We start from the raw sequence: 26189 nt of genomic DNA on the forward strand, positions 1-26189 counted from the left end.
CCATCTGAAGACATTTTTATTTTTAAGTTCATGAACAATGTAAAGCTATTGAAGGTTTTTAGCTGGCAGATGTTATGCTCAGATTTATATTTTGAAAAAAAATTACTCTATCACATAAAGAATAAATTGGAGGTGGGGAAATGCTGGTTGGAATTCGCTTGGATTTGAGCTTTGCTCATAGTATTATGAGGTTCTACATTGTTCCAAGTTAATCACTGCTTTCTAGCTATGTCTTTCTACTAATTCTAAAATTTTCCTTTTGGAGTAATCCAGGGTGAAGTCCTCCCTCTCCCGTCAGAGAGCCCTTTAACCTTTAAAGCTAACTAAATATGCAGAGCAGTCTGGGGCAATATTTTCTCCAAGTTTCTTGCTGTTTATAAATAGCTATTGCTAATAAAGACACGTAAATTTTTATCAAGTCCATTTAACTTCATATAGATGTATAACTTAGATTGGATTCTTTTGATATCCAGGAATTAAAGCAGTTCTGGTTTGTTTTTTGTTTGTTTGGTTTTTAAGAGCTGGGGTACATTTCATCTTACTCTTTTAAAACTAAAAATGAAAGTATCACACTAAAACATATGCTAATAATGTGTCTTTGTATTATTTTATGTATTGTTATGTATACTATGGCTATATTACAAGAGCTATTCAAAATTAAAATTAAGTCTGAAGATACTCTTTATATTTTTAGTTGGTCTCAGAGAATGAAACAATGATTGCACATGGCCAGATTGCAGATAGCCAGCCAAATAATTAGAGCTGCTACTGATTTTAATAAGTATGACCTTCCGAATTTTAGCATATCCCCCAAAACATTACAAAATGCATTCAGTGGAAAGTCAACAATTTGGTTTTTCATTCATTAGTATAGTCAAAACCTTTCAGTTTCTGAAGAATAATATTACCATTCTAGAAAATCTTTCCAAGCAATATCCCATGAGTTTGTTTCTAAGTTATGAGTCTGTTTCTGTTTTGTATATAGATTCATTTGTATATTTTTAGGTTCCACATATAAGTGATATCATACCAAAGGGGAAAGGGGGGGATAAATTAGGAGCATGGAACTAACAGATACACACTACTCTATGTAAAATAGATAAGCAACAGTGATTTACTGTATAACACAGGGAAATATATTCAATATCTTGTAATAACCTATAATGGAAAATAATCTGAAAAATATGTGTATATACATATAAAACTGAATCACTTTGCTGTACACCTAAAACTAACACAATATTGTAAATCAACTACACTTCAATAATAATTTTTTAAAAAGCAATATTAAGAACAAAGGCAAGGCATTTGGTGACTAATACATGCAAAGTTGGTAGGGAGACATCTATAAGGCCAGCCTGCTCACAACAGCACTGCAGGAACTAGGGGAGGAATCAGAGGTTAAAGGTCAAGACAGAGGAGTTTTGCAAGTTTCAGACTGGTATCTTACATAAGAGTGATTTTGTTTGCTATTGTTGACCTTGTTTGTTCAAATCATTCTGTGCTTTTTTTTTTTTTTTTTTTTTTTGGCTGTGTTGGGTCTTCGTTGCTGCACGCGGGCTTTCTCTAGTTGCTGCAAGGAGGGGCTACTCCTGTTGCGGTGCGTGGACTTCTCATTGCGGTGGCTTCTCTTGTTGCAGAGCACAGGCTCTAGGCACCTGGACTTCAGTAGTTGTGGCACACAGGCTTAGTAGTTGTGACTCGTGGGCTCTAGAGTGCAAGTTCAGTAGTTGTGGCGCACGGGCTTAGTTGCTCCGCGGCATGTGGGATCTTCCCAGACCAGGGCTTGAATTGGTGTCCCCTGCACTGGCAGGCGGATTCTTAACCACTGCACCACCAGGGAAGTCCCATTCCGTGCTTATTTTAACAAACAAAGAAAAGTGTAGAATTTGCTTAAGAAAAATAAAAGTATATATTATTTGTCCAAAGTACGTTTAAGGTAATATTAAGCTGAACCATATAAATTTGTCATTTTTGTAAGTCAAAAATGATTGAATATGTCAATTTTATGTGGTCCAACCTAATAAAACCTACCAGTGCACTATAACATATCATAACATATAGCAATTCATTGAGTTTGCCCATTCTGAGAAGATAGGTATACATTTTTCTCAATTTTTTAGTATCAACAATTATCTTCTATTAAATAAATTTAGTCTTACTAGATGCCAAAAACACTTGCTGTGGACATTTTTAAAATACGTTATCAAATTTGTAAGAGAATTTGATGGTAATATTTTTAATGGTAACGAAGGGGCAACAGGGTATAAAATGTACTGATGAACTGGCTCAACCTATAATGTTTTTAAAGCCCTCATTGATCTCTGGGCTGATATTCTAGGATTCAGGGATTTTTCCAGAGCCGTCACAGAATTAGAGAAGATATACTCACACTGTAGATCTCCCTAGCTCCTTGGAACTTAAAATCTCAGGAAAGATGAGGGTTAATATAAATAGTTTTTTTTAAAAGTAATTGTGGCAGCTAACACTTAAATAGTGTTTACTGTGCCAGGCACTGTTCTAGGTGCTTTACATGTATTAACTCATTTAGTCCTCACAGCAATACAGTGAAGTAGGTAGTACTGTCATTATTCCCATTACACAGATGAGGAAGTAGAGAAACAGAACAGTTTGTACAAAGTTATACAGCATGTAAGTGCCTGAGCTGAAATTTAAACCTAAGAATTCTGGCACCAGAGTTGGTACTTCACCACCAGTAAACTGCCTCTCAATATAAAGAAGGTCTAGTATCATCCAGTCAATTCTAATATACTGCAAGGTTGCTACATTAGTTGAAATACTAAGTTCCTTAATGGAGCTTGTCAAGTTTCTTTCCATTCTAATAGCTGCTATTCTGGACTGTTGCAATAGTTCTTTAACTAGGATACAGATTTCTAATCTTCTCCCCCATTTCTAGGCCAGCCTGCATCCTGCTGCTAGATTAATACAAGTAAATCATCACTTCAGTCCTGTTACTACCTTGCTCAAATCGCTTTCATGACTATATTTCCACTGCCAGGAAAGGATGTAAATGAGAGCACCCACTAAGATCTGGTAGCATAGCTCACCACAAGCTCAGTATTTCTTGGAAGTTTCCTGTTTTATCTTAAAAATTTGCACAAATTTTACATCCCACTCCATAGTACATCTGTTTGTTTTAATATAAAAATAATGTATTAAATTTAAATAAATGTTTTTAAATAGTGTTTTAAATTTAAATTAAAACTTAATTCTGCAACTTTTCAAATAAAATTGATGAGCCAGAAAGATGCTTTATATTTATTCTGGGCCTTCTAGTGTCACATGAGGTTTACATTCTCCTATTTGAAGAGCCTGGGTATTCAGGATAGATTTTAGGTGCCTTTGCTTCTTATTTATTTATTTATTTTTGGCTGCGTTGGGTCTTTGTTGCTGTGCACGGGCTTTCTCTAGTTGCGGAGAGCGGGGGGGCTACTCTTCGTTGTGGTATGCGGGCTTCTCATTGCGGTCACTTCTCTTGTTGCGGAGCATGGGCTCTAGGCACACAGGCTTCTGTAATTGTGGCTCACGGGCTCTAGAACTCGGGCTCAGTAGTTGTGGCTCGCGGGCTCTAGTACTCGGGTTCAGTAGTTGTGGCGCACTGGCTTAGTTGCTCCACAGCATGTGGGATCTTCCCAGACCAGGGATGGAACCCATGTCCCCTGCATTGGCAGGCAGATTCTTAACCACTGAGCCACCAGGGAAGCCCTGCTTCATATTTTAGAGTCTAAATTATCTGGCCATATTCCAACCTTCCCATCTTATAACTTGCTGTTTCCCTGTATTAATCCTCTGATAAATCCATCTACCCATCCATAATTATTTACCACATACCCTCCTAAAGATGTCATGTACTGTATACCACCTATATATCTTGGCTTTTGTCCTTTCTCCCCGCTTGTAATACAGGCATACCTCATTTTAGTGGACTTTGTTTTATTGCACTTCACAGATACTGCATTTTTTACATATTGAAAGTTTGTGGCAACCCTGCGTTAAGCAAATCTTTTGGCGCCATTTTTCCAACAGCATTTGCTCACTTCATGTCTCTGTGTCAAGTTTTGGTAGTAATTTTTGCAATATTTCAAACCTTTTAATTATTATTGTATTTGTTATGGTGATCTGTAATCAGTGATCTTTGATGTTACTGGTGTAATTCTTTTGGGGCACCAGGAACCACACCCATATAAGATATGGAACTCAATCAGTATTGTGTGTGTTCTGACTGCTTCACTAACTGGCTGTTCCCCCATCTCTGTCCCTCTCCTTGGGTCTCCCTGTTCCCTGAGACAAAACAATATTGAAATTAGGCCAATTAATAACCCTACAGTGGCCTCTAAGTGTTCAAGTGAAAGGAAGAGTTGCACATCTCTCACTTTAAATCAAAAGCTAGAAATTATTAAGCTCAGTGAGCAAGGCATGTAGAAAGTTAAAACAGGTCGAAAGCTAGGCCTCTTGTGCCAGTTAGCCAAGTTGTGAATGCAAAGGAAGAGTTCTTAAAGGAAATTAAAAGTGTGAGTCCAGTGAACATATGAATGACAAGAAAGCAAAACAACCTTATTGCTGATATGAAGAAAGTTTTAGTGGTCTTCGATAGAAGATCAAACCAGCCACAACATTCTCTTAAGCCAAAGCATAATCCAGAGCAAGGCCTTAATGCTTTTGATTTCTGTGAAGGCTGAGAGAGTTGAGGACGCTGCAAAAAAAAAGTTTAAAACTAGCAGAGGTTGGTTCATGAGGTTTAAGAAAAGAAGCCATCTCCATAGCATCAAAGTGCAAGGTAAAGCAGCAAGTGCTGATGTAGAAGCTGCAGCAAGTTACCCAGAAGATCTAGCTAAGATAATGAAGGTTAAGAAAGAGAAAAACAAATACTGTATGCTAACACATATATATGGAATCTAAAAAAAAAAAAAAAAATGGTTATGAAGAACCTAGGGGCAGGGCAGGAATAAAGATGCAGACGTTGAGAATGGACTTGAGGACACGGGGAGGGGGAAGGGTAAACTGGGATGAAGTGAGAGTGGCATGGATATATATACACTACCAAATGTAAAATAGATAGCTAGTGGGAAGCAGTTGCATAGCACAGGGAGATCAGCTTCGTGCTTTGTGATCACCTAGAGGGGTGGGATAGGGAGGATGGGAGGGAGACGCAAGAGGGAGGAGATATGGGGATATATGTATATGTATAGCTGATTCACTTTGTTATACAGCAGAAACTAACACACCGTTGTAAAGCAATTATATTCCAATAAACATGTTTTAAAAAAAAGATAATGAAGATTGGTACACTATACAACAGATTTTCAGTATAGCCCTATGTTGGAAGAAGATGCCGTCTAGGACTTTCATAGGTAGAGAGGAGAAGTCAGTGCCTGGCTTCAAAGCATCAAGGATAGGCTGACTCTCTTGTTGGGGCTAATGCAGCTGATGACTTGAAGTTGAAGCCAGTGATCATTTACCATTCTGAAAATCCTAAGGCCCTTAAGAATTATGCTAAATCTATTCTGCCTGTGCTCTATAAATGGAACAACAAAGCCTGGGAGACAGCACGTCTGTTGACAACATGGTTTACTGAATATTTTAAGCCCACTGTTGAGACCCACTGCTCAGAAAAGAGATTCCTTTTGAAATATTACTGCTCATTAACAATGTACCTGTCACCCAAGAGCTTTGATGGAGATGTACAATGAGATTCATGTTGTTTTCATGCCTGCTAACACAACATCCATTCTGCAGTCCATGGATCAAGGAGTAATTGCAACTGTCAAGCTCTATTCTTTAAGAAATACATTTAATAAGGCTATAGCTGCCATAGATAGTGATTCCTCTGATGGATCTGGGCAAAGTAAATTGCAAACCTTCTGGAAAGGATTCACCATTCCAAGTGCCATTAAGAATATTTGTGATTCATGGCAAGAGGTCAAAATATCAACATAAATAGGAGTTTACAAAAAATCGATTGCAACCCTCATGGATGACTTTGAGGGGTTCAGGACTTCAGTGGAGAAAGTAACTGTGGATGTGGTGGAAACAGCAAAAAACTAAAATTAGAAGTGGAACCTGAAGATGCGACTGAATTGCTACAATCTCATGATAAAACTTGAATGGGTGAGGAGTTGCTTCTTAAGGATAAGCAAAGAAAGTGGTTTCTTGAGGTGGAATCTACTCTTAATGAAGATGCTGTGAAGATTGTTGAAATGACAATAACTTAGTTGATAAAGCAACAGCAGGGTTTGAGAGGATTGAGTCCAGTTTTGAAAGAAGTTCTGCTGTGGGTATGGGTAAAATGCTATCAAACAACATTGCGTGCTACAGAGAAATTGTTTGTGAGAGCAAGAGTCAATCAATGCACCAAACGTCACTGTTGTCTTATTTTAAGAAATTCCCACAGCCACCCCAGCCTTCAGCAACCACCACCCTGATCAGTCAGCAGCCATTAGCATCGAGGCAGGACCTTCCACCAGGGAAAAGATTATGACTCACTGAAGGCTCAGATGTTTGTTAGCATTTTTTAGCAATAAAGTTTTTTAATTAAGGTATGTACACCGGTTTTTAGACATAATGCTATTGCACAATTAATAGACAACAGTAGAGGGTAAACATAACTTTTATATGCACTGGGAAACCAAAAAATTTGTGTGAGTTGCTTTTTGAGAAAAATATTTGCTTTATTGCAGTGGTCTGGAACTGAACCTGCAATATCTCCGAGGTATGCCTGTACCCTCTCTCCTCACTTCTGTTCAAGTGCTAATTTTTCAAGACCTAATTCATTTACTAGCTTTTCCTGACTACTCCAGTCAGGACTTTGAATTCCTGTAATACTTACTCAATGCTTATTATACAACAGGTTGTATTTTTAATATTTGTTTGACTAAGTCTTACACATAAACTTTTTAAGAGTTCAACATGCAGAGAAGCAAGAAAAAGGACATTTCGGGCAATGGACACGGTGTGTACAAAGGCACAGGATTATGAAGTAGCACAGAGTATCCCAGTCAATGCTAGGTTGTTTACTATAGCTGGAATGTAGAATATATACTGGGAATGTGAGAAAAGTAGGAATCAAACCATGAAAGAATATATAACTCATGCTACGAAATGTACATCCCACCTGCCCCAGCCCCTACCATGATTAATGAGAATTCATCAAAGAAATCAAATAGGAAAGATTTATTGTATTAGTTTTAATCAACTTTGATGTAATTTCTCTAGGTCTTATTATTCTTCATTTTCTTAGCTCTTATTTTTATTTTATATACCAGTAAAATTATCATATTTTTATGCAGTCTTTTTTCTTAATCTAGTATATATCCTCCATATACTTAATGTGTATACACATATATACATGGACACATATAGAGAGAGGAATTGTTCATTGCTTTAAAAGATGGGATTACACACACACACACACACACACACACACACATACACACCTGCACCTTGCATTTCTCACTCTACAGTGCTTTATAGAAATAGCTCTAATTTATTTTTTTAATGACTGCAATATTGTGTAGTATGGAGGTACCAACATTTTTTTAACTATTCCCCTATTTGTAGACATTCATCTTGTTTCCAGTTTCTTTATATTTTTTAAGGAGATGTAGCTAAATCAAACCTTATGTTTATCTGACTAAATTTCACTGTAGCCTATGATTAATCCACCATAAACTATTAAATAATCCATGTAGGTTTGGGTATATAAGATGAAGTAAACTTATATTGATAATTTCTTATTATGATACTGTCTCATATCCTCTGTTTGCTACCAAATTGGTGGATATTTAGGAGTTGTTCCCAGTAGTAATATAACATCATAATGCATGAAATAACCCATTTGATGACTCAAATTTTAAGTTAAAGTATAGTGATACCTTATATATTAAAAATAGGGAAATTACAATAATATTTTCCAAACTGAGATGTTAACAGGAATTTTATGGCAAAAATGTTCCATGGTCAAATTATTTGGGAAAACATACTGAATTGAACTGGGTTCTGCAAATGTTTGCATTTCTCTAAGAGTGTATTATTCCATGAAATGCCATTTGGTAAGGAGTGCTCTACATTATTCTAAAATAATATAGACATCTGAATTGTGTTCAGACATATGAATAGATTTTCAAAGGCCATTTTTTGTGGCACCATTTTGATAGACCTGTACTGTTGGTCCCCCGGTAGTACAGGTCTGGGAAAGATGACCCACTCAGATTGCTGCTAATTTGTCTAAGTGTTATTCCCAGTACCCCTCCCTATAGTTAATACATCTATCAATCAATCACAAAAGCTTGGAATTCCAGTGATAACTGGATTATGAATATTTTAAAGCATACCCAGTACCTTCTTTACCTTCATAGTTTTTCAAACTTTTCCTGTTCCATCTGCCCATAATCCTCTCTCTCTTGTTATGTTTCTGTGTATTAAGATCTCAGTTTTCTTTAAATGCTCCCTTGTTTTTGAAGCTTTCTCCAGTGGGAATTAAAACCATTCCTTTTCTGATTTTCTCATACCGCTTTGCCTTTCTTTCAGTAATTTAACTTCCTGCCTTATGATTCACACAGTTGTTTTCATGTACATTACAGTAGATGTTGTGCCATGACCTCTAGTTCATGTGGAGGAGCCCATAGACCAGCTGAGGGAGCAGATATATAAATAAGTTTATACAATGTGATGTGATATGTATTTATAATGGTACACAATGCTAGTGGTAAAAGGAATGACATGAGAAACTATGGACTAAAACGTTTGAATGTAAATTAGCTTATATAACTAAGATTTTAGCTTTATTTAGAAGGTTTAAGTCTAGAACTGAAGTAGAATGTTGTACTGGTTATTGTACGTAACTTTCTCTTCCACTTAGCTTATAATTGCTCTGAACACCTGGCCTGTATATTAATTATTTTGCTGTTTTCTATTGTACCTAGCACTCCTGTAGATATATAGAATACATTCAATAAATGTTAAATTGAATTAATTTTTAGAAGCTGCTGTTTTAAAAAAATTTATTCTCACAATCTGAAATTTGATATTTTATGTCTGCATATTCAGACTGCTATTTTATTCTTAATTTAAGACATAGTTATAGGGAAGGCGACAAACAACATTTTAAAATATTATTTTTTGACTCTCAGAAGCACTTTTGGAAACTGTAGACTTACTCCATGGATACTGCCTTTGCACAAAATATTTATGGAATTGTTTTTGTTCCTTAACATACTATTTTGCATGCACATACTAGTTTCATCTGAATTCTTAAACCAACTAAATGTCATGTCAAACTAAGCTTAGTGGGTCAAAAGTTATGTATGCCTTTTGGGGTCAGAAACAACAAGGGATCTTGTGTGGTACAAAAGTTAACTGTAGAGTCAATTACAAAAGAGAAATTCCAGAAATATTTTTCACAATTCTGGCATTTCTGGGCTTGGTTTACAGCCTCTGAAGATAACCATTTTGAAGGACAAAACTGACTTAAAGTATATTTATTAAAATACCACATTCTTCATAATCCAGTTTATTAAGAAGAGTTGTTGGTTTTGTTGGACTGGAATTTAAGCATTTTATTATGTTTCCTGACTAATTATCTGTCTAATACTATTTTTAATTGGTATTAAACTTTTACCAGTGACCCTGATATTATAACTTGTTTTTAATTAAAGAATAGCATTCTTATCTCATCATTTTCTTTCTTTAAAAAATGCCATTACAGCCCAGTTTTTTTTTCCATTTTGTATTGGATATTTTCCATCATGAAAAAAATGTATACATTCATGCTCATGATTTTCTCATTATTATATTCATTGTTATCATTAGGTATTGATAATGGAAGATGAGACCAAAGGCATCCTTATTACCTGATTATCTCATCCTTTACCTAAAGGAGCATAATCTAGAGATAAGACCTAGGAGATATCAGATGAAGCAAATACTGTAAAGCAGCATTTATTTCAATTGCACTTATTTCGTTTCTGAGAAATGAAACAGGAGTTGAGCTAAAGTTTACTTTTGCTTTAGCTAGAAAGAAAAGAATTGTCAGTCAGATTAATCCTGTAGACAGGAAGAGATGGATCTATTTAAGAAAACAAATGCCTTTTTATAGCCTTTGAGGTCATTTGGCATATCATTTATTTCTAGTTTTTATTCTGACTTCAGAGTATTTTATTTTATACATTTATAAAATCAGCTTTTTAGGGACTAGGTACCATTTTTCAATTTCTCTTTAATTCGTGTTTTACTTATAAATAATAAAATAATTGTACTACTCTAGACTTTACTAATTAAGTCTGATAAAATTCACTTGTAAGTAATTAGTACAGAATACATATTTTCAAAAGGATTCAAATAGGTTTATGGAGCATACAACTTTAAATATCAAAGGGTAAAATAGAGATTTGGGGTGTACTAGCCTAACCTTTTAAATTTGGTAGATAAGGAAGCCGTCTGAGCTGCTGTCACATGCATGACCTGGAATAACTTGGACAATTGTGCATTCTTATATTTTTTATGCAAAATATATATTCACAATACTATCCATCATGTCCAGATTTTTAATAAGGTACTTTATTTTTGTGAAAATAAGTTATAACTATTACAAGGATAGTATACTTTGTGAAGAAATTGGGCTTATGTTATTACAATTTTTAACAATTAACATTTGCATACTCTTACGTTTATCCAAGATTTTTATATTTATTATCTCAGTTTATCTTAGAAACAGTAGAGATAATACTTACATGGTTGGTAAGAGTTAAGATTCATTTAACTGAAGAACACTCGCCCTCTCTGCCCTCCCTTCCCCCGGCCCCTCCCTCCCCACTCCACACACACAAGCTTAGGCTAAAAGGAGATATTGTGGTTTATAGGATAGAATGGTCTCCAGAAAGACTAATCTGAGGCTCCCAGTTCTTAGCCCCTGAATTGGCTTCATTGTCAGCTCCACTCTTGGTGTCACTGACAGTTTTGAGTGTCAGTGGTCCTGATCTGATTAAGTATCCATCCTTGGAAACCTCACTGTGGACAGAGGGATAGGGGGCTATGCTGACTGGCTTTGGCAGTTAGGCCCACCTCTAAAGCTGTCGAACGGGTGAGTTGTCAAAAGGAAAATTGGTATACAGTTAGCAGAAGTAGCAGAAAAGCATGGTGGAGAGGCAAACTTCAAGTATCCACTCCAGCAGGTATTATCATCTCCACTTTACAGATGAGAAAATGGATAGTCAGAGAGGCTAAATGACCTACCCAAACTTAGGTCCTCTGGTTACAAATCCTGCTCCAGGCTGCCTTAAAGGAAAAGGAAAGTAAGAATGGATAAGACAAAAGAGGTGGTTCCAGATATTTATTTCTAGTTTGTGTTTTGAAGTGAACCGGGCAATATTGATTTTAGGGTGATGGTTAGGGTTAGAGTTGTTGCACAAGACATTTGTGGGAAATAAAATGTCATAAGGTCTGTGCAAGGGAGTAGGAGGAGGTACAGTAGACATGATCCTTAACATCCAGAGTTAAGATTTTGGGATTAAAATTAAAATAGCTAGCATTTATTAACCATTCCTTATGCCTCAGGCACTGTGCTAAACACTCTTCCTATAATATATGTTAACACTCACAACATTCCTATGAAATGAGGATTTTACAGATAAGGAAGCATAAACAAAAAGAGATTTAATATCTTGTCCAAGACTGTATAACTAGAAAGGGTTAGAGTCAAGATTTGAACCCAGGAGGTCTAGAACCCACCACAGGGCCTGTTTTTGTTTTTCATTGTTACCAGTTAAAGTAGCAATGTTTAGTTACCTGCCATGTGCTGGCTGCCATAGCAGATATTTGTCTGGTGTAACACCTGTTTTCTAGAAGCTTACCCTTTAAGGTTGGACAATACAGCAGTTCATACGCAGCCACATTTAAGAATTTAAATTTGAATTGCTAAGTTCCTACAGATCATTGTTAATGTTAATTTTATACTGTTTTGTTCTATATTTATCAAAGTTACACATGCACATTGTTTAAAAAATCAAGTAGTCCTACAAGACTTATTTTTAAAAGAAATTAGCAGTTTCCTGTTCTATACCTCTTTTCACCATTTTTCCAATTACCAGAAGCAATCACTTTTGGTTCCTTTTAGGTGTTTCTTTTAGTATTTATGAAGAAGAATATCTCTAAATAAATGATTATATTTCTACTTCTTGATTTTTTTTCAGCTTCACATTTAATCCATTAATTTCCCACTGCTCATGTTTAAGGTGATAAGAAAGGGGGATATCTAGATAATACATAATTGGGGCTTGATGACTGTGGATTCCATAGATCTGACTATGCTGTTTTGTTCAGGAACTCCCAGTGTCAATTTATTGAGAACCTTCTTTTTAATCCAGTTAGATCCTCCAAAGAAGAGTCTTTCACTCTCCTACCTAGAGGTTATAAGATGCGCTACTAGTTTATTTTACAAACTAAGTAGAAGAGGACTTGGGATCTCATATTCAAAGTATAAAATTTCATTCAGTTCTGTTTTCAGTAGAGTACTCTGCTGACCAGAATTCTCCAAATTTCCCAGTTTGGGAACCTTCTGTTTTACCACTCCAAAGAATAAACATTGTCTTCTGCTAGGATGATAGAGGGAGGGGTACTTGTCCAGTTGCGGATGGTAGAGAGGGAATGCAAGAGACTAATTCTTAAACAGACTTCCAACCAGCCTTGCTCTTATTTCTACCTTTAACCTACTTCCATAAGTCTGGGTGCTACCAATTACTAAGTTTCTTGGAAACTGTAATGCAAATAAAATTTTTTCCTGGCTTTACCTCCTACTGGTTTAAGATTTGGTTTGTTTGGATTTGCTAAGTCAGTTAGCTGTAGTCCTTCTGCCGTCTAGTTTCCAAATTTTGGTACTGTCATTCATCTCTCATTCTCTTTTTCTTTCTTGTTTCATGCTTTTTAATGAAATATTTAATATTATACTGTATTTTAATGTGGTTTTGAAAGGGGATGGAATTAAGTATATGTTCAATCTACCATCTTTAACCAGAAATCAACATTATTATCTACTGAGTAGTTTTTTCTTTCTAACATGTGTTAGATTTGAGATAAATACCTTTTTTAAAAAATATCTTTTTTAAAAAGACAATTTCTATTTTAAGAAAATGGGAAATTACCATATCCAATCCCTATACTCAGTCTCAGAGTAAGATTTGAAGAGATTGCTGTTTATGTATCATATATTTTATATTGAATGCTTTTATTATGACACAGGCCTGCTTTCTTCACAGTGTGTGGGGATGTTTAGTACTCCATTGCCCTGGGAACAATAACCAAGAGCCATATATTACAGAGCTCAATATATTAGAGTCAGGACATGGACAAGATTATCAAAATTTCCAAATCAAAAACTGGGCAACATTGTTTAACCTTTAGAGGAAGTAATTGTTTGTTTCATTATCTTAATACATAATATATATTTTATATATATATATATATACATATAATTATATACATAATATATGTATACAATGATTTTTGGTTATTAAAGACAATATCGTGTGTACATTTCATTATTTCACTTAATACAGTATAACATAAGTTTTGATTGTCACACTATGTTTTATGAATAAAGGTTCAGAGACTCAGAGAAGTTAAGTTACTTCCCCAGATTCTTACAGCTAGTGGGTGACAGAGGTAGAATTTGAACTGAGGATTCACTTACTTCAAAGCTAATACTCTTTGGAAGTGGGCATGTATAATAAAATCTGGAATTATGGGACCACAGTGAAGTTCCCCAGAACTTGGAGGGAAGTCACAGAAAGGTTGCTATCAAAAACTGTAACCAGCAGAAACTAACACAACATTGTAAAGCAATTATACTCCAATAAAGATATAAAAAAAAATTGTAACCAGAAAATCACACCATTTATTCTTTGTACAATTTCACACAACCATTTCATTGAATCCTTATAACAGCCTTATGAGCTATGTAGGTTTAAATTTTATTAAGTGTGTAAAATACTGTTTGCCTATGTGTGCAACAGAATTAACTCACAAACCTCTTCTCCTGGTCCCCCCACCCCATCACTTCCATAGATAAAGGAAAACTTAATCTTACCAACTGGTAGCAACTTGGTCACTTCTGAGTTAAAATTGAGTCAATTTAGGCTTTAAACTAAGATTCTTCTTCTTATCCTCTCCTTCCCTTCTGCTCTTCCCCAAGTTCCTGGGGAGACTCGTATCATCCTGATATCAGCAGATAAGCATGGGCTTCCACATTCTTCTCTCTGCTTGCTGGTCTCTGCTGAGTTACTCAGGGCCCTTGGCATTTGGGCACCATGTGCCGTCATCCACTGAGATGTGTTTCCTCTTGCTGGGCCTCTGGACTTCATTTACTTGGTCTACTGCTGCGGTTCTTGCTGTGGTCTCCAGTTGTGAGGACCAGGTACTCTTCACCCTGTTTCCTCAAACCCCAGTCTCCTTAATGTCTGCCAGATCAGCCTTAGCCACTTTTGCACCCCTCTCATGGCAAAGGCTTCAGTAACGTTTCAGATGTTCTGCCACAATGCACTGGTACTCTCTGAATCCAAAGATGTCTTCAGACAAATCCTCCCAGCTACCTTTCTCAGTTGTCATCTTCAGTACTCTACATTCAGATACCTCAATGCTCTTTTTTGTCTGGTGGCCAGTATTTTTTTTCCTTTCCATGGGAAAACACCTGTTGTGTCCTCTTGAGTTCTTATCTACTCTATAGTTTTTACAGTATAAGCTTTATGAAAATAATATATAATAATGCAGCTCTCTATGTACTGAAGTCATCAATTGACAAAACATGTTACATAAGGAAAGCAAGGTATAGAACAGAGTGTATAACCTGCTCCATTTCTGTAAATACATGTATAGATATGGCAATGCATTAAACATTTCTAGAAGAATACATGAGCGGTAGCAGGGATTGCCTCTGGGGAGGGAAAATAGATGTCTGGGGGACAAGACTGGATGGGAAATTTTTTACTGCCTTTTTATATCTCTCAAATTCTATATCATGCAAATAACCTATTCAAAAATAAATAAAAGATAATTATAAAACATTTATAATTTGGCTTCTTCAGTCCTGCCGAGCTCCAGATCATCTGACGCTCAGCCACAGACAGAAAGTAGCTCTTTTGGCAAAGCTATCTTTTTTTCCCTTCTCTGCTTCCTGATGTGCCACTCTTTCTTGTAGAACTTTATTGAAGGCTGCATGAAGCAGCAGCGTGCTCCAACATTCTGAATTTTTCCCCTTCATTAGAAGGTAAAACACTTCAGTAGGAAGATGGCCTGAGTCCCAAATATATCAGATGGTGGTTTAGCCACTTTGCTGACTTGCCAGACTAAGATAGAGGGGCCCGCACTACCCTTCACCTGACCTCTTTGGCCAGGCCAAGACTGTATTTTAGGGTCTGTTACTTGCAAGAATTTTTATTATCTGCAGGCCTATCACGCTGAATAGATGTTTAATTAACTATGAAGCATATAAACGCATGAATGAATAATTTTTATTTACAGGAATAATTCACCTAATTTTAAATGTATTAACTAATAAGGATCTTAAAAGTCTGTATTTTAAATTTCCCAACTGTTCAGTAATTATAGCTGTCTTTTTTTCCCCTGATTCCAAGATCCAGTCCAGGATCATGCATTGTATTCAGTTGTCATATCCATTTAATCTCCTTTAAACTTAAAAAAAAGAAAAATTCCCAGACTTTTTGTGTCATGTTGTTGACATGTTTTAAAAGTCTGGGCAAACTGTTTGCAAGATGTCCCTTAATTTACATTTTTCTGATTTTTTTTTTGATTATTAGATTGAGATTAAACATTCTTGGCAAGAATATTCCATTGGTGATGCTGTGCTTTCTCAAGGTATCATATCAAGTGTAAGAGGAGATTAGTAACACAGTAGAAAAGCACACTACTATGGTTTGATGGAAGGTCCAGTTTGAGTTTTTCAATTCTACTTGCTTTATCTTTACACTGAACAGGTAATTGCTAAGTGGTTTGTACTTAAATAGACCAGGTAGCAGGAAATAGTATTATATCCAGTCCATCTGCTATCATTTTGGAACAACAAAAAGTTGCCTTTTTAAATTTATCAGTTCTTATGAGTTTGTAACAGTTTGGGGAGCTCTGATAAAATCAAGTTTCTGATTTGCAAAGCTGAGGGCCAGGTGGTAATAATATCCATTCATAACACTGAAGTGAGAATTACTTGAGATGTTAACAGAAGTAAAATATCACTGAAAGTAATATGCTTTGTGAAGAGTCTCTATTAATATAATCAACTCCACTCAGGTATTTATCTTTAAAAACCACATATATGGCATACACTATTGTTATTGTATCTGACACTGTTGTACTTTATAAATATAATCTTTATAATAACCCTTCTACTTGGGTACTGTTATTATCCCTATTTACAGATGAGGAAACTAAGGCACAGAGAGGATAAGTAATGTTCCCAAGGTCATATAACAAATAAGTGGTAATGGGGGACTTCCCTGGTGGTCCAGTGGTTAAGACTCCATGCTCCCAATACAGGGGGCCTGGCTTCAATCCCTGGTCAGGGAACTAGATCCCGCATGCATGCCGCAACTAAGAAGCCCACATGGCACAACAGAGGTCCCTCATGCCGCAACTAAGACCCGATACAGTCAAAAGGAAATAAATAAAATGGTTAAAATGGTAAATTAAAAAAAAAAAAATAGGACTTCCCTCGTGGCACAGCGGTTAAGAATCCGCCTGCCAATTCAGGGGACACGGCTTTGATCCCTGGTCCGTGAAGATCCCACATGCCGCGGAGCAACTAAGCCCATGCACCACAACTACTGAGCCCACTTTCTACAACTACTGAAGCCTGCGCGCCTAGAGCCCATGCTCTGCAACAAGAGAAGCCACCACAATGAGAAGCCCACGTACTGCAATGAAGAGTAGCCCCCGCGCACCGCAACTAGAGAAAGCTTGCGCACAGCAACAGAAACCCAATGCAGCCAAAAATAAATAAATAAATAAATTTATTTTTTTTTAAAAAGTGGTAATATTTCCAGCTGTTTTTCTGTGAGACCCCAGTTGAAAACAGGCAGCAGCCTGTATAGCTCCACTGTGTACTTAAGGATAATTTTCATTCAGCCTGTCCTTTAAATAAATGTGTGTGTCTATGTTATTTCTGTTACAGAGAGAAGAGGTACTCCTTTATAGGGACTCGTAAAGGCATAGAGCATCTAGAGATTTACCACCTCCATTACGCTGCTGGGTCTCACAGCACATGTTATGTTTTTATCAGTTTCTCTCCAGAAGGTAGGAGTTGTTTTCTCTCCATGAATTCTTCATATAATTATGGTTTTCTTGTCTGTGAACTTAATATTTATTGAATATGAAAAACATCTGACATCTATAGATTAAAATGCCAATTGGGAGATTGGGATTGACATATATACACTAATATGTATAAAATGGATAACTAATAACCTGCTGTAAAAAAAATAAATAAAATTCTAAAATTCAAAATATAAATAAAAATAAATAAAATGCCAGACTTCTCAAAATAGTTAAGACATACAAACACCTCTAAAGAATATTTCTATTATAAAATTAATACATGTTCATTGTAAAAAAAAAAAGATAATACAGAAAAGTATAGTAATCTTACCACCTTGAGATAAGTACTTTTTATATGTTGTCATATGTCTTTCTGAATTTATTGATATATGTCTATATGATGCATAATAATACATATATAATTATTCATTATATATTATTATATACTTATGTACATATATTATGACTAGAAATAATAGAATATAAATGCTCCTTGGCTAGAATGCTTCTTTTTAAACTTTTTTAAATTTAATTTAATTTTATATTGGAGTGTAGTTGATTTACAATGTTGTGTTCATTTCAGGTGTACAGCAAAGTGGTTCAGTTACACATATACCTATATCCATTCTTTTTCAGATTCTTTTCCCATATAGGTTATCACAGAATATTGAGTAGACTTCCTTGTGCTATACAGTAGATCCTTGTTGATTGTCTATTTTATTTATAGTACTGTGTATATATCAATCCCAATCTCCCAATTAATCCCTCCCTGCTACTTTCCCCCTTGGTAACCATAAGTTTGTTTTCTACATCTGTAACTCTGTTTCTATTTTGTAAATAAGTTCATTTGTATCATTTTTTTAGATTCCATGTATAAGCGATATTATACGATACTTGTCCTTCTCTGTCTGACTTACTTCACTCAGTATGACAATCTCTGGGTCCATCCATGTTGCTGCAAATGGCATTATTTTGTTCTTTTTTATGGCTGAGTAATATTCCATTGTATATATGTACCACATCTTCTTTATTCATTCCTCTGTCGATGGACATTTAGGTTGCTTCCATGTCTTGGCTATTGTAAATAGAGCGGCAATGAACATTGGGGTGCATGTGTCTTTTCAAATTATGGTTTTGTCCAGATATATGCCCAGGAGTGCGATTGCTGGATTGTATGGTACTTCTATTTTTAGTTTTTTAAGGAACCTCCATACTGTTCTCCGTAGTGGTTGTACCAATTTACATTCCCACCAACAGTGTAGGAGGGTTCCCTTTTCTCTACACCCTCTCCAGCATTTATTGTTTGTAGATTTTTTGATGATGGCCATTTTGCCCAGTGTGAGGTGATAACTCATTGTAGTTTTGATTTGCTTTTCTCTAATAATTAGTGATGTTGAGCATCTTTTCATGTGTTTCTTGGCCATCTGTATGTCTTCTTTGGAGAAATGTCTATTTAGATCTTCTGCCCATTTTTTGATTGGGTTGTTTGTTTGTTTATTTTTAAATATTAATTTATTTATTTTGGCTGTGTTGGGTCTTCGTTTCTGTGCGAGGGCTTTCTCTAGTTGCGGCAAGTGGAGGCCACTCCTCATCGCGGTGCACGGGCCTCTCACTATCGCGGCCTCTCCCGTTGCGGAGCACAGGCTCCAGACGCGCAGGCTCAGTAATTGTGGCTCACGGGCCCAGCCGCTCCGCGGCATGTGGGATCTTCCCAGACCAGGGCTCGAACCCGTGTTCCCTGCATTGGCAGGCAGATTCTCAACCACTGCGCCACCAGGGAAGCCCTGTTTGTTTTTTTGTTATTGAGCTGCATGAGCTGTTTATATATATTGGAGATTAATCCCTCCCTGGTCACTTCATTTGCAAATATTTTCTCCCATTCTGTGGGTTGTATTTTCATTTTGTTTATGGTTTCCTTTGCTGTGCAAAAAGCTTTTAAGTTTCATTAGGTCCCATTTGTTTATTTTTGGTTTTGTTTTCATTACTCTAGGAGGTGGGTCAGAAAAGATCTTTCTGCAATTTATGTCAGAGAATGTTCTGCCTATGTTTTCCTCTAAGAGTTTTATACTTTCCCACCTTACATTTAGGTCTTTAATCCATTTTGAGTTTATTTTGTGTACGATGTTAAGGAGTGTTCTAATTTTATTCTTTTACATGTAACTGTCCAGTTTTCCCCACACTACTTATTGAAGAGACTGTCTTTTCTCCATTATATATTCTTGCCTCCTTTGTCATAGATTAGTTGACGATAGGTGTGTGGGTTTATCTCTGGACTTTCTATCCTGTTTTATTGATCTATATTTCTGTTTTTGTGCCATTACCATATGGTTTTGATTACTGTAGCTTTGTAGAATAGTCTGAAGTCAGGGAGCCTGATTCCTCCAGCTCTGTTTTTCTTTCTCAGTATGCTTTGGCTATTCAGGGTCTTCTGTGTTGTAAAATTGTAAAAATTTTTTGTTCTAGTTCTGTGAAAAATGCCATTATTAGTTTGATAGGGATTCCATTAAATCTGTAGATTGCCTTGGGTAGTATAGTCATTTTGATAATATTGATTCTTCCAATCCAAGAACATGGTATATCTCTCCATTTTTTTGTGTCATCTTTGATTTCTTTCATCAGTATCTTATAGTTTTCAGAGTACAGGTCTTTTGCCTCCTTAAGTAGGTTTATTCCTAGGTATTTTATTCTTTTTGATGCGATGGTAAATGGAATTGTTTCCTTAATTTCTCTTTCTGAACTTTCGTTGTTAGTGTGTAGGACTACAAGAGATTTCTGTGTATTAATTATGTATCCTGCAACTTTACCAAACTCATTGATGAGCTCTAGTAGTTTTCTGATAGCATCTTTAGGATTTTCTATGTATAATATCATGTCATCTGTAAACAGTTTCAGTTTTACTTCTTCTTTTCCAATTTGGATTCCTTTTATTTCTTTTTCTTCTCTGATTGCTGTGGCTAGGACTTACAAAACTATGTTGAACAAAAGTGGCTAGAGTGGACATCCTTGTCTTGTTCCTGATCTTTGAGAAAATGCTTTCAGTTTTTCACCATTGAGAATAATGTTTGCTGTGGGTGTGTTGTATACGGCCTTTATTATGTTGAGGTATGTTACCTCCATGTCACTGTCTGGAGAGTTTTTATCATAAATAGGTGTTGAGTTTTGTGAAAAGCTTTTTCTGCATCTATTGAGATGATCATATGGTTTTTTTTCTTCAGTTTGTTAATGTGGTGTATAAATTGATTGATTTGTGTATGTTTAAGAATCCTTGCGTCCCTGGGATATATTCCACTTGATCATGGTGTGTGATCTTTTTAATGTGTTGTTGGATTCGGTTTGCTAGTCTTTTGTTGAGGATTTTTGTGTCTACATTCATCAGTGATATTGGCCTGTAATTTTCTTTGTTTATGATATCTTTGTCTGGTTTTGGTATCAGGATGATGGTGGCCTCATACAATGAGTTTGGGAATGTTTGTTCCTCTGCAATTTTTTGGAAGAGTTTGAGAAGGATTGGTGTTAACTCTTCTCTAAATATTTGATAGAATTCACCTGTGAAGCCATCTGGTCCTGGACTTTTGTGTGTTGGAAGTTTTTAATCACAGTTTCAATTTCATTACTGGTGATTGGTCTGTTCATATTTTCTATTTCTTCCTGGTTCAGTCTTGGAAAGTTGTACCTTTCTCAGAGTTTGTCCATTTCTTCTAGGTTGTCCATGTTATTGGCATATAGTTGCTTATAGTAGTCTCTTTTGATGCTTTGTATTTCTGTGGTGTCAGTTGTAACTTCTCCTTCTTCATTTCTAATTTTATTGATTTGAGTCCTCTCCCTTTTTTTGCTGATGAGTCTGATGTAAGATTTATCAATTTTGTTTATCTTCTCAAAGAACCAGCTTTTAGTTTTATTGATCTTTGCCATTGTTTTCTTCATCTGTATTTCATTTATTTCTGGTCTGATCTTTATGATTTCTTTCATTCTACTAACTTTGGGTTTTGTTTGTTCTTCTTTCTCTAGTTGCTTTAGGTGTATTGTTAGGTTGTTTATTTGAGATTTTTCTTGTTTCCTGAGGTAAGATTGTATTGTTATAAACCTCCCTTTTAGAACTGCTTTTGCTGCGTCCCATAGGTTTTGGATCATTGTGTCTTCATTGTTGTTTGCCTCTAGATATTTTTTTATTTCTTCTTTAATTTCTTCAGTGATCCATTGGTTGTTCAGTAACATTGTTTAGCCTCCATGTGTTTGTGTTTTTTACAGTTTTTTTCCTATAATTGATTTCTAATCTCATTGCGTTGTGGTCAGAAAAGATGCTTGATATGATTTCAGTTTTCTTAAATTTACTGAGGCTTGATATGTGGACCAAGATGTGAACTCTCCTGGAGAATGTTCCATGCGCACTTGAGAAGAAAGTGTATTCTGCTGCTTTTGGATGGAATGTCCTATAAATATCAATTAAGTCTCTCTCATCTAATGTGTCATTTAAGGCTTGTGTTTCCTTATTGATCTTCTGTGTGGATGATCTGTCCATTGGGTAACTGGGGTGTTAAAGTCCCCCACTATTATTGTGTTCCTGTCAGTTTCTCGTTTTATGGCTGTTAGCATTTGCCTTATACATTGAGGCGCTCCTATGTTAGGTGCATATATATTTACAATTATGTCTTCTTCTTGGATTGGTCCCTTCATCCTTATGTAGTGTCCTTCCTTGTGTCTTGTAACAGTCTTTATTTTAAAGTCTATTTTGTCTGATTAAAAAGCTGCTACTCCAGCTTTCTTTTGGTTTCTATTAGTATGGAATACCTTTTTCTATCCCCTCATTTTCAGTCTGTATGTGTCCCTAGAGCTGAAGTGGGTCTCTTGTAGACAGCGTATACATGGGTCTTGTTTTTGTATCCATTCAGCCAGTCTTTTTCTTTTGGTTGGAGCATTTAATCCATTTACATTTAAGGTGATTATTGATATGTATGTTCCTATTGAAATTTTCTTAATTGTTTTGGATTTGTTTTTGTAGGTCTTTCTTCTTCCCTTTCTGTTTTGTTCTCTTCTCTTGTGATTTGATAACTATATTTGGTGTTGTGTTTGGGTTGCTTTTTCTTTTTGTGTGTGTATGTATTGTAATTTTTTGGTTTGCTGTTCCCATGAGGTTTTGATATAGCAGTCTATATGTGTACAAGGTTGTTTTATGTTGCTGGTCTCTTTCCCACCTAGGGAAGTTCCTTTAACATTTGTTGTAAAGCTGGTTGTTTTTGTTTTATGTACTTTCTTTTTGCCATATAAAGTTAGCATTTTTATGAGGTTAAATCTATCATCTTCCTCATGGGTTCTGGTTTTGGTGTCTGCTGGTACATTGGCTTTTTTTTGAACTGTGTATATTACGGACGGTTTTAAACACAGAGTATTTGGCAGAATAGTATAATGAACCCCCATGTACCTCAGTCTGGCTTCAGTAATTAAGAACTCACAGCTAATCTTGTTTCACTTATATCGTCTGTATTATTTTGAAGCAAATTCAGATATTAAATCATTAAATACTTCAGTATGCACACTGACTTTAAAGGTATTTTTAACTAACCTGTATTTTACATCTGCCATAATTTGTCTTGCTGGAATCACTGACTTTCACTACAAGATACTTATAATGTTAAACCGAACGTCAGCATTAGTTAAGATTATTGTTACATAATTTAGGATTTTAAAATAGCCTCTATGAGAATTTAATTATACTAAATACTTATGTTACTCCTCTCTCATTGATTAAGTATACATATCTGTATGATATCCATATAACTTTTTTGTTACTAAAGTTATATCTTAATAAAAAGCTTCAGCTTCCTTTTCTACTAAAGTTATGCCTCATTAGAATCTATAACTCTTCTTATACCATGATATAAATTTTATTTTCCTGTCCTCATAAGGCACTATCCTAAATTGTGAATTATGTTACTATATTAAAAAGACTTTCCAAGCCTTTTGAGTAGAACTTTGTATACGCCTCTCCAGAAACATAACAGGGTTTGTTGTTTTTTTTTAATCCTTGGATTAGTTAGAATTTCATTTGTTATATGTGGTTAATATCTGATTAGTTTTTGAGCTATGAGTTCAGAAGAAAGCAATACCATCTTAGGGTCTTCTTTGGGGTTTGATACTGAATGTAAAAGTTCATCATAAGAAGTTAAGAAAGTATCTCATGATTACTAATGCCAGAAAGAGACAGAATATCATTAGACATGATTCTTATTCAAAGAAGAAGGATAAAAAAACCAGAGTTAGTCTCAACTGGAAATAAGATTGTCAATACATATCAAACGCAGAGAAGGAAAATAAATCTGAACCTTCGTCACAGCTAAGTAATATCGTGTAAGTTTTTATAGTTAAGAGAGTCCTTTGGGTTAATATTGCCAGATTATTTCATTTTATAAATGAGAAAACAGAAGAGCAGAGAGCTTAACTGAAGCTTATCCAAAGTCACAAGAATGTTTTTTTATCCAGTTTTCTCAGAAGATATTTAAGAAGTATTATAAATAAAAGGTTCTAAAAAGTTATCATTATTAGCAACAATAACAATTATTCAGTGCTTACTATGTAGCAGTCAATATACTAAATACTTTGAATTATTTATCTCATTTAATCCTTACAGTGTGCTTTGAGGTAAAATCTTTTATTATCCCCTTTTATAGAGGTAAGGAATCTGACTCTAACCCAGGCAGTCTGAGACACATAGCCCTCACTCTTTAAAGTATTTGTTTTTATTTATTTATTTATTTATTTATTTATGGCTGTGTTGGGTCCTCGTTTCTGTGCGAGGGCTTTCTCCAGTTGTGGCAAGCTGGGGCCACTCCTCATCGCGGTGCGCGGGCCTCTCACTATCGCAGCCTCTCTCCTTGCAGAGCGCAGGCTCAGTAATTGTGGCTCACGGGCCCAGCTGCTCCGCGGCATGTGGGATCCTCCCAGACCAGGGCCCGAACCCGCGTCCCCCGCACCGGCAGGCAGACTCCCAACCACTGCGCCACCAGGGAAGCCCAGCCCTCACTCTTAATTGCTGTTATTCAGAGAAGAGACTCTTAAATGTTATAATCAGTAAGAAATTGTATTTCTCTATCAACTAAAGTAGACAGAGTTACTGGAAGAACAGAGAGAGGATTCCAGCAGTCAATCCTAGAGATAAAGCAGGAATGGAAAGTTTTGGCAAGATAGATGGCAAGAAATTACATGCTAAGGAAAAAAAATGTGAAAGGTCTAATTAAAGAAATTTGTGGCATGATTTGACTCTAGATTATTCCCTTATTTTCAGGGAATACTGCATCCCTCAATTCATTTTTGCGTTTATAAAAATTATTTTGGTTTTCAAATAAAAAGATGGCTTATCTTTTTCATAAATTAATGAGGAAAGCAACACTCAAAACATGTTGACTGTTGCTCTAGGTTTTAATGTTTGCTGCAGTTCATGTCTAAAGGTGCACATGAATTAAACAAAAAAATGAAATCATGAAAGAAGAATTTTTTTAAATGAATTTGCAAGTTTAGTTCTAAATAGCAATCACAGTTTTAGCTTGAGGCTTTTCTGGGTGATTGTGAATAATGATTAGGTGAGATTACAGACCCCAGGCAAAGCCCGAGGACATTAATCCTCCTAGACAGTCATTTATCCTCAAAATACATGGTCCTTAGTTTGTGGAGTATTGTTTGAAATACCAGAAGGAATCAAGACTTGAGTCTGTCATTTTATCCCAAGGGTCATCTCAGGAGTCTGAAGCTTAAATGTTAAGATAAATGTTTACCAAAATGAAAACCGTTGGCAGGCTTTTCATTTACTGTTGCTTTATTTTATTTTTACTGCTTTGGGGGTATGTATTTTTATTTACCATCAGATGGAATTATGTATAAAAAATTGTAACCCCAAGAAAGTAATATCACTATTGAAAATTGTGTTCAACTGTGTAGAGCATCTATTCAGAGGAAATGGGTAAGTTTTTTTAAAAAAGATTATAAATTCCACCTCTCATTTTTATTAGATTTTCATGGAAATTTATGTTTGAGAGAATTCTGATTTACTGCTCTTTGCTAAAAACATTCTTCCAGCGCGATCTTATCATGTAAAATTATGAACTGGTTAGTGTGGCTATTTTGAAAGCCCTGAGGTTTTGAATTCGTGGATAATTATGTATTTTCAGTTACCAAAATCTCCATTTCCTTCCATCCTTATAGCTCTTTGCTCTAACTCTTCTCTAAAAACTTTGTGACTTAAGTTCTTAAAATGACTCCACCCTCTTTTAAAACATATTTACATAATAGATAGTAAGAGGGAGGAAATTAACAAACTTAAACATTTACTTAACTCACCCAATGTATGGAATAATAATGATGATAATACTAATAAAAAGGGTAGTGTTCTCGTAATCATCTAATAACATGAAGAAGGGTAACGAGGCTTTATATAGGGTTTACTATATGCCGGTCACTATTCTAATTCACATTCTAACTCAAAACTCCATTATTATCCCCATTTTTAAATGAGGAAACTGAGTCAATAAGAGATTAAATAGTAAGTAGTAAATTTGGGATCAGAAACCTGAACCAGGGCTTGAGGGAGCCACAGTAGAAAATTCTCAGTCCTACATGGTCTTACATCAATACATATAAGGCTTTGTACTGGGAACATAGTGGTAAATGAGGTAGGCACAGTTCCTGATTTCATTAAACAGAAAATTACACAATTTATTTCATTTCCACATTATAAGGTAACGCAAGAACATATGTAGGGACCTCATATAGTCTGGGAAAATCAGGCAAAGGATCTCCGAAGAAGGGGCTTTTTGGCTGAGATCTGAGGGATGAGTAGGATCCACAAGGTCAGGTGGAAATGGGGA

The 26189-nt window shown here is 35.6% G+C and overlaps 1 protein-coding gene and 1 long non-coding RNA gene across 24 annotated transcripts in view; one reads left to right on the forward strand and one right to left on the reverse strand.

Moving 5' to 3' along the window:
• MBD5 (methyl-CpG binding domain protein 5) overlaps positions 1–26189 on the forward strand; it is a 421403-nt gene that overhangs the window by 255154 nt on the left and 140060 nt on the right. For 21 of the 23 annotated variants that reach the window (XM_082464889.1, XM_082464872.1, XM_082464873.1 and 18 more), the window contains one exon: positions 17192–17313. The exons of 1 other annotated variant lie outside the window; for it this stretch is intronic. The gene's annotated coding sequence lies outside the window, so the exon portion shown is untranslated. Of the gene's footprint in view, positions 1–6698; positions 6731–17191; positions 17314–26189 lie in introns of all 23 variants that reach the window. One more of the 23 variants, XM_082464891.1, reaches the window with a different exon arrangement.
• The window catches only part of LOC309662475, a 653064-nt gene that overhangs the window by 148878 nt on the left and 477997 nt on the right, over positions 1–26189 (reverse strand). The gene's annotated exons all lie outside the window — the stretch shown is intronic.

The sequence above is a fragment of the Balaenoptera physalus genome, assembly GCF_965194825.1.
Source record: "Balaenoptera physalus genome assembly, chromosome: 6".
NCBI lineage: Eukaryota > Metazoa > Chordata > Mammalia > Artiodactyla > Balaenopteridae > Balaenoptera > Balaenoptera physalus.